The sequence below is a fragment of the Diadema setosum genome, chromosome 15, assembly GCF_964275005.1.
Source record: "Diadema setosum chromosome 15, eeDiaSeto1, whole genome shotgun sequence".
In the NCBI taxonomy this organism is placed as follows: Eukaryota; Metazoa; Echinodermata; class Echinoidea; order Diadematoida; family Diadematidae; genus Diadema; species Diadema setosum.
The window spans coordinates 4,550,135-4,559,306 of record NC_092699.1 but is presented as its reverse complement, the minus strand read 5'-3'; the positions used below and the strand labels follow the sequence as shown (position 1 = coordinate 4,559,306).

The window sequence follows — 9,172 nt, the reverse complement described above, 5'->3', positions numbered from 1 at the left end:
GCCTAGATTCACGCAAATATAACTGTCTTTTATTCCAGATTGGGTGGTTTGCTTCCGTTTGTACGTGATCAAATCCTTAGCAGGTTCAATCAATGTATTCAAATTGAGCACCCAAAGCACAAAAGGTGACACTTGTATGTATTGAAGGTTAAAGATTGTTTTGCTTGCCTGTGTGCTTAGAAAGAAACATTGGGTGCTTCTCCAAACAATGGTCCCACAAACTCTTAAGCAAGTTTGCTTCATCACGTGCATGTTAGCATTTGTAAACTATTCATGGAAGTTGTAGATAAAATGGCGAGACCCTTTCCTCTGTAACAGTTGTCCCACTTTTATGAATAGCCTGTTGGCAAATCTAAGATCCTTGGTCATACTCATCCACATTGTGAGTCACTTCATTGTGCTGCCACTCAATCATTAAATCTGATAAGTTATAAATGGAGTTTTTAAAGACCCATCTCTTGGCTTTCTTGCTAATTAACAGAATGATGTTTACTGTGAAATACACTAAATGTGTCCATTCTCAACATCATCAAAATTCACACTGATGTTGAATATGCTGATGCCAATTCTTCTTTCCTGAAATCAGTAAGAGTAGCACTTCAAGTTCAAAGGAAGGAAGGGAGGGATAGATTTCATGCTCTAATGCTTGCACAGTGACGTCAGTCCATTCAAATTATGTGAACATGACATCACTATGCTTGCTGCACTAAAGCATGAATAATGATAACATGGTGAGGGTAGACACTTTTTGTGTCTGAGTAGATCACATGGTGAGGGTAGACACTGATTTTGGGTGTTTAATAACTACATTTGTTTGATTTTATGTCTATGATTAATACCATTCTCTTGTTTGCTGTTTTCTTTTCAATGATCGAGGGATGAGTGTTTAATAGTTACATTTATAAAGTTCAATTTTATGAGTTACACAGCTCTCTGTTAAATGTCCAATTTCAATTGTGACTTTCATTCATTATCTTCTGCTTCACCTTCATTATGTTCTTCACTTGCTTCGCCTTCATTATGTTCTTCACTTGCTTCGCCTTTATTATGTTCTTCACTTGCTTCACCTTCATTATGTTCTTCACTTGGTTCGCCTTCATTATGTTCTTCACCTCCTTCGCCTTCATTATGTTCTCCTGGCGTGCCTTTTTCATTCTGCCCTGTTTGTACCTCTCTCTCCCCACCTTCCATATCTTCCACTCCGTCTTCATCAGTAAAATTGTAAATGTCATTCTGATCCTGCAGGTTGCCAGTTACTACTGCAGGCAACTCTGTATAAACTGACCTGCATGCTGTATCTGGGCTGCGTATCTGCAATGTGGTAGAAAAATAGATGCGATATTAAAACAGAGTACATTAAAATAAAAGTTTACCATTGTGACATTTACCTAGCTTCTCCCCATTCCAGAAAAATAACAACAAAAACATTTATACCATGAATAGGCCTACATGACACATGTCTCTCCCCCAATAATTCAATTAGCAGTTATTGGGAATAAAACTTGACATTTCAAATGTCATCAATTTCTAGGTGTTTTTGCACACTGGAACCAGCTGCAAGACTTGGAACGAGACATAATTTCAATTATGTTTGTTGTTGTTGTTGGTTTTATTTTCCAATGTTATAAAAATAATGATAGAAATATGCACAGTTTACAATGCAATCAACAAGTTTTCAAATGCCAAGGCTTGTGCCAAGTCTTTGAATTCTGTGACAAGAATGTGAAAAATATGTGTTTGGGGTGCTTTTTTCGCCCACAATTTGAGCAAATTTAAAAAAAATGTTTTATTCCTACTTTGTGCTAATTAAATTATGATGATATGGAAGTTGTTTGTCAACCACATTGATTAGTGTTTTATTTTTTATGGAGTGGGGGTAGTGTTTTTTTTTTTTTATAGTTATACTCTGTATGGAAATAAGATTGCTTCAGTTGTGCTGGGGAGTGTTCACGCACTAAACATTATGTCAGTTCAGTCATATCAACAATTATTATAGGGAATAAAGGTATTGCTTTTAACAGCTGCCTTCAATCTACCATTATTCTTTAACACTGAACAACTCAGCTTCACCTGTTTGTTCTACTTAAAATATTTTACTCTCACAACACTGGTACATGATTAATTACATTCTTAATTTTGAAATGACCATCCCAACCAAAGGCAGATGTTAGTATTGCTCCCCCCCCCCCATGATGATTTTTTAGGTGATGAAAAAGAAAAAAAAAGGAAAGGCAAGGAATGACATTCCTACATAACTACGCATGTGATTTCCATTACAAACTCAAAACTACAATTCTAAACATGATATTGTAATACACTTAACCGGCCCCGGTGGCCCAACCGGCCCTGACAAACAGCCAGCCCATTTCAAAATTTCCCGACCATCAATATGACCAGTCCGACTATGCATTTCAATCAAAAGTACATACAAATCAAACTGGTTTTATTCAGTTTTAAATCTAAGGAATACTTACATCACTTGCCAATGGCACACCCTCTTCATTCAATTCTTGATCTGTGATGAATCGGTCTTCAATCACTCGTTTCCATCGTCTTGCCAGCAATGAGGCTACCTTGTCTCTCTTTGTATGATTCTCCAAGTGGTTTACCAAGGCCGTTATCCCACTGATGTGCGAAAGTGTGACTTTGCCTTTTAAGGATAAAACAAAATAATGGAAAATGTTACAAGAATCAAAAATGGGGATGAATGTATTGCCACTCCTTTCAGGGACACTAGTATGGCCCAGATCCACTGCACATTCTAGAAAAATACTGCATTGATCTTGCTGAATGATACATTAAGCCATTTAAGGGTGATGGAAATTCTTAAAAATACATTTCTTTTCTAACTATTTAATTTGCACTAACTAGCAATTTGAAAAGGAGATATTTCGCACTGACACTTTACACATCTTGTCACAAGACTGCCAATTGCCAGAGGTATATAACTCTTGACTCATCCTTATTACTCCAGACAATTCAACATTTTCTTTTTCAATATTAGGGTGACAAAAAAAAAGGAGAAATGTTTGCTACAGCTCAAACATACTGAAATTATGTAGTATTGTTCCATCGCAAAGTCAGGTTAAAAAAATTATAGGTCTCGTATATGAGATTTATTGGCAGTTCGTAAAATCAAAAGAATATTATGATGTAAACTTTATCACTTGCAGTGGATTAATAATTGTACACCAGTTGTTTTGAGAGTATTATGAAAAGTCTAAACATTTTTTTTCTTTGGAACCAAGGTCAACATCAAAATGTTAAGATATTTCACAATGCCTCCAAAAGACTAATGCAAAGCTCTTCATGTCATTCATAACTGGCACAATTTCATTACAATTAGAGGTTAATAACTGCGCATCAGTTTTTTTTTCGGGAGGCATTGTGAAAAATCAAAACATTTTCCTTTGGAACCGAGGAATATTCCGAGGGGCGCAGCCCTGAGGGATATTCTCAAGGGCCAAAGCAAAATGTTTTGATTTTTCACAAGGCCCGAAAAAGAACTGATGCAAAGTTATTAACCTCATTCATAACTGTCAAATTATTTTATGATGTAAAATTTACTTTAAAAATTACTTTTTTGAAAGCTTTTCCTCCCCGATTTAAAAATCAGAAAGGCTATGAGGATTTCACCACAGTCAGGAATCATACAATGTCCAAATATGGTGAGTCGCGCCCGCATAAATTTGTTGGCGTACAGAACTTCACAAGCATTATAAGCGTATTTGTTGCTTACATCACACGCGTCATTATAAGATATCAATGACCTGCATGTGCGTTAGCGTGTTTACAAATAATAAATTGGATTGGATTGCATGGATCGCGATTATTCACGAGGTTACGAATAACCATTAACCACACATTTTAATAGAAAGTAACATTTTGAAGTCTTCCCTCTCTTTTGAAAGGCAATGACAACAAACAGTCATTCAGTTTTACATGTATTTGTTGATCTAAACCAAAACACTTAAGTTCTTACCAAAGAGTAAGTCACACTGTCCATTGGTCCCACTTCGTGGACAGGTGACTTGGATCGGATTGTCAATCAGATACTGATATCTGACACCCCCGTAAACCTGTGTAAAAAGAAACAGTATTTACATCAGATCAGGGTTGGCAATTTAGTGGGAAATACTGGGCAATACTGAGAAATATTTGGGAAATACTATATGGAGGGGGGTATATGTCAAAAAATGCCTCAGAAAACAACTCCTTGCCTGATTAGCTTTCATTTTAACTGGTCCCGGAAATGTTTTGATACTTCTTGGCTACAATATGCATGACTGTATAAATTTACAATACAAATTCGTATACAGACATCGTGATTTGAGGAAATGACCAGTATATTGCTATAGAAAGTATGTTATTTTGGTAAATCTGCTACATAGACCCCCTGTCAAATTTAATGTCTTAAATTGATTTGTCATGGTATTTTATACATTCAGGAAGCATTTCAGTGCTTTTTTCACTCTGGAAATAACTTTTTTTGAGTATTTCCCCTTTTGACCAAAATTTCATGGCCGGTATTTATTGGTAAATACCGGTATTTACCGCCCGGTATTTACCACCCCGGTATTTACCGGCCAACCCTGTATCAGATTGCTGCCTTGAATCAATACCTGACTGCGGACAAATCATATGCTTGGGAGCTCTTGGGCGAACATAAAGCTTACAAGTCAACAATTACAGTATGTATAATTACAGGTCTCGCTTACCTATAAAATGATTTCTTTGCCAGAGATTTTTTTTTTTATATCCAAATGAACTGAAATATTGTATTTCAATCACTTTCACAAATGCACTTAAAAATAAGTAGAAGTGTAACAAAATTGGTATGTAATAAATTCCCCATGTTAATATTAAATAAGGTTCACAAGATTTTTGTTTTATTTCATCCACAGCAATTAAACATATATATTTCATATTATGTGCAAGTGGGCAGTCCAGAACACACTGTATGACATGCATGCACAGGTTTTTCCTTGCAATTAATCAGCTGACTAATTGTTTTAAATTATCATTCTTGTAACCCATGCCTCCGGTACAAATAAAACGCTATGTGTTGAATAAATCTCACTTACTTTTACTGCATTCTCTCTCAATCTTCGAAATCTCTCTCTATCTCCGTCTGTCAATACCTCATCACATGATCTGCTCCATGTGCTAATGAAATCTTTTTTCCTCCCACTTTATGTTTCCGCCTCCCTCAACCCGCACCTGAATTTGAGTACTTCGCAACGACCTTCTGTTTACAGAGATAAAGTAGACAAAATAAAAATGAACTCTGTTGAAAGAGAATTGTGGATTTGCCAATAATTTTCTTTCAACCATTGTTAGGAATATTGCATGAAGCACTTTTAACAACTTTACATGTTTTGATCTCTCTCTCTTAACTTATGATCACATTTTTGTTGCTGCTGTCTAATCCTCATTAACAGGTACATAATTAAAAATGTCTGATACACACTACTTACCAGACAATCTTTTCCTCCTGCTGTTTCCATTGTCATCATCTTCATCTGGGGTTACAACTGATGATTTGTAAAAGAAAAAAAAAGTTTATCAGTGTCATTTACTTTTGAAAATTACAAGAATTGCTCATTTTACTCCAAACGACATGCATGCATTGGCTTCATATTGAAGAGTAGCTCTTGGTCAGAGCCCTCGGAGTCACTAAAGACATGAAGATTTACCAACCTATCTACCATTTCTTGTGTAGTTTTGTCCATATATTGCCCCAAAACACCCCCTCTCCATCTGCTATTGATTGGGAGCCACAGGCCCATCATTTGCTCAGGACCTGAAAATACAGTCCATCCACTGCAAAGCCACATACTAGTATACTATAGACTCATTATATCACCCCTACACTCTAGCCTATACTGTTAAGAAATGACCAGTCACTTATATCCAACTCCTCAGATGCCACTGGCTCCCACATGCTAACAGCAAGTCAACAGAAACATCTCCAAGGCCGAGATCCAGCCGAGGCCGTCAGGCCGAGGAAAATACAGAGGGTGGTGACTGATAATGGGATCTCTTGGCCTTGGTGTGGAGTAGGGAGTAGGGAGGATGATTGGAACTTCTGATATTTGAACCATGTCCAGCTCGGGAGCAGGGCTAATTGAAGAGTGCATAAATTTCAATACTATTTGTATTTTAGTCATTGAATAGACTCTGTACCGGTTAGAGTCAGAGATTTCCTGGTGCGTAAGACAAATAAGCTTTAGTCTGTCACTACCCGTTCATGTCATGGCCTGTATCTTTCAATCCCAAAGACAACCAGACGTTATCGGGACAGGGTCTATACAGTGGCAGCTGCTAATTTTGGGTATATACTTCCAATTGGTTTTTGTAATGCATCCAGTTTTAAATGCTTGGAAGTCTCTTGTCAAGTCTCTTGATGGGGTCAAAGGTCATGCAGAGGTCATAAAGATCAACAAGGCGATACGCGTAATGTGTCTCGCCCACTTTAAGTCACTTTCACTTAACCTTGGACCTACATACTTGACCTCATTTGACCTCTGACCTACATACCTGACCTTTGACCCCAGAAAAATATTAAGATCACTAATGGCCATCTATCACCCAAGTTTGATTCTAAACAGGCTTAAGGGTGCAAAGTTATGGAACAATTTCGAAACTTACACGTAAAATTTAACATTTGACCTCATTTGACCTTTGACCTACATATTGGACCTCTGATCCCACAAAAATATTAAGATCTCTAATAGGCACCTATCACCCAAGTCTGGTTACGAACAGATAAAAAGGTGCAAAGTTATGGAACTTACACCTAAACTGTATCATTTGACCTCTGACCTATATACCTGACCGTTGACCCCAGAAAAAGATTAAGATCACTAATGCCCATCTATCACCCAAGTTTGATTCTAAACAGGCTTAAGGGTGCAAAGTTATGGAACAATTTCGAAACTTACACGTAAAATTTAACATTTGACCTCACTTGACCTTTGACCTACATATTTCGCTTCTGACCCCACAAAAACATTAAGATCTCGAATAGGCACCTATCACCCAAGTCTGGTTACGAACAGATAAAAAGGTGCAAATTTATGGAACTTACACCTAAACTGTATCATTTGACCTCATTTGACCTCTGACCTATATACCTGACCTTTGACCCAACAAAAATATTAAGATCACTAATGTCAATCTATCATCCAAGTTTGACTCCAAACTGGCATAAGGGTGCAAAGTTATGGAACAATTTCGAAACTTACACGTAAAATTTAACATTTGGCCTCATTTGACCTTTGACCTACATACTTGACCTTTGACCCCACAAAAAGGTTAGGATCTCTAATGGGCACCTACCACCTAAGTCTGGTTCCGAACAGACAGAAAGGTGCAAAGTTATGGAACTTACACCCAAAATGTATAATTTGACCTCATTTGACCTCTGACCTATATATCTGACCTTTGACCCCACAAAAAGATTAAGATCACTAATGGCCATCTATCATCCAAGTTTAATTCCAAACTGGCATAAGGGTGCAAAGTTATGGAACAATTTCCAAACATACACGTAAAATTTAACGCAGGCTCAAAAAGTTCATTGACCTCTGTAGGTGACCTTTGACCTTGAAGTGACCGTCAACATGACCAATCGTTGAGGTTTCCTAAGAAGCTTGTACCATCCAAGTTTGGTCGATATTGGACAAAATGGAGTAAAGTTATGCCAGTTTTTAAAGCGTTACGGACGGACGGACGGACGCCCGGACGGACGGACGCCCGGACGCCCGGACGCCAAACGGATCCCTTAGTCTCCCCTCACCTCCGGTGGGCTCGACAAAAATGTGATTTGGCTATGAAATACATGTTCTCCCACACATTTAATGACAAGTCATAACATTGACCTTCATCTGACCTTTGACCTCGCCACAGGTGTCAAGAAAGTGATTTGGTTATAAAATGCACCTTCTATAAACAACATGCCAGCTAGGTTCATATCTCACTTGAGATCTAGTTTTTGTTTACCTTTGAGGGACATCTTTGAGAAGTTCTTCAGCTACTCAAATGCAACCATCAAAGTATCTACATCATGTTCATCGATCATCACCTCCTCCCCATGAAGCTTGTAGGTCACATTGATTTTGCATCTGCCGATGCGGAAAGCTTTCTTCACATCTTTAATGAAAGCTGCAGGATCCTGGCATTTTATCTCAGTCAAGATGAACATCCGTGTTTGTTTCTTCTCTCCTGCACTGCTTGTGCAGGAGATGAAGAAAGTTTTGCTTCTATTAATGCAAGAAGAAGATAAGATAAATTTATTGTGAGTCCAGCATATCACTAGCATTTGGTCAGGTTAAGACAGTAGAAAGTGGTTACATGAAGTACTTGTTTGGATATGGAGGAAATTTCCCACACAAAAAATGGACAAGTATGCACCTTAAAGGAAATGGCCTTCTCACCAACTTTTTTTCTCCTTTTTTTAAAATCATGCACTGATAAAGATTGTGTCATTCTTGGCCAAATTTTGACTTTTCGAACTACATTGGCATTCCATTGGCTGACAGGAAGCATGATTTGTTGTAATTCACATGCAGTGCTCTACACCAATTCGCTGTTTATTAGCATTTTGATCATGCTTCTGAATTTTCTTTTTCTCCGAGTTCATAATTATTCAATACGGAACCAACATACCTTATCCTTTGCTGATGATCTGATCCCTGTGGTGAAGGTGATCTGGATTAAAATAAAAAGCAAGCATTTTTAAAGATGCATAATGTATGTAGATTAGATTTACACATATCCAGTAAAAAAAAAAACACATGATGGAACTGGAAAAAGATAAGGATTTAAGACACGGTCTCACATTGAAGGATCGTGTACAAGTAAACCTCTGGATATCTTAAAAGTAGGATTGGATGCATGTAACATTATTCAACACAAAAACAAAATGTACATCTGCAGAAATATGTGAGATGCAACAGCTCACTAGCAGACAAATACCACCTTGCATTCAGCATGCTTGTGGTACAGCAAAATCATGGACGCAAGTATTTTCTTCATATTGCTCTGACTCTATGCCCGCGTAATTCATACATTTGAATACTTGTTACATTTTGATGCAGTCTGAAATTAATGTACCAACAAACAAACCAGCTAGCTCTCATAGCCATTCTTTTCTTTTACCTTTGTACAT

General features: G+C 37.4%; 1 long non-coding RNA gene across 1 annotated transcript; it reads right to left on the bottom strand.

Annotated features, from left to right (window-relative positions):
• Window positions 1-5,183: 5,183 nt before the first annotated feature.
• Window positions 5,184-8,032, bottom strand: LOC140239302 (uncharacterized). The gene is made up of 3 exons (XR_011901969.1): window positions 8,005-8,032; window positions 5,478-5,534; window positions 5,184-5,248 (listed from the first exon to the last, which is right to left on the bottom strand). It is a non-coding gene; the product is annotated as an uncharacterized lncRNA (long non-coding RNA).
• Window positions 8,033-9,172: the final 1,140 nt, after the last annotated feature.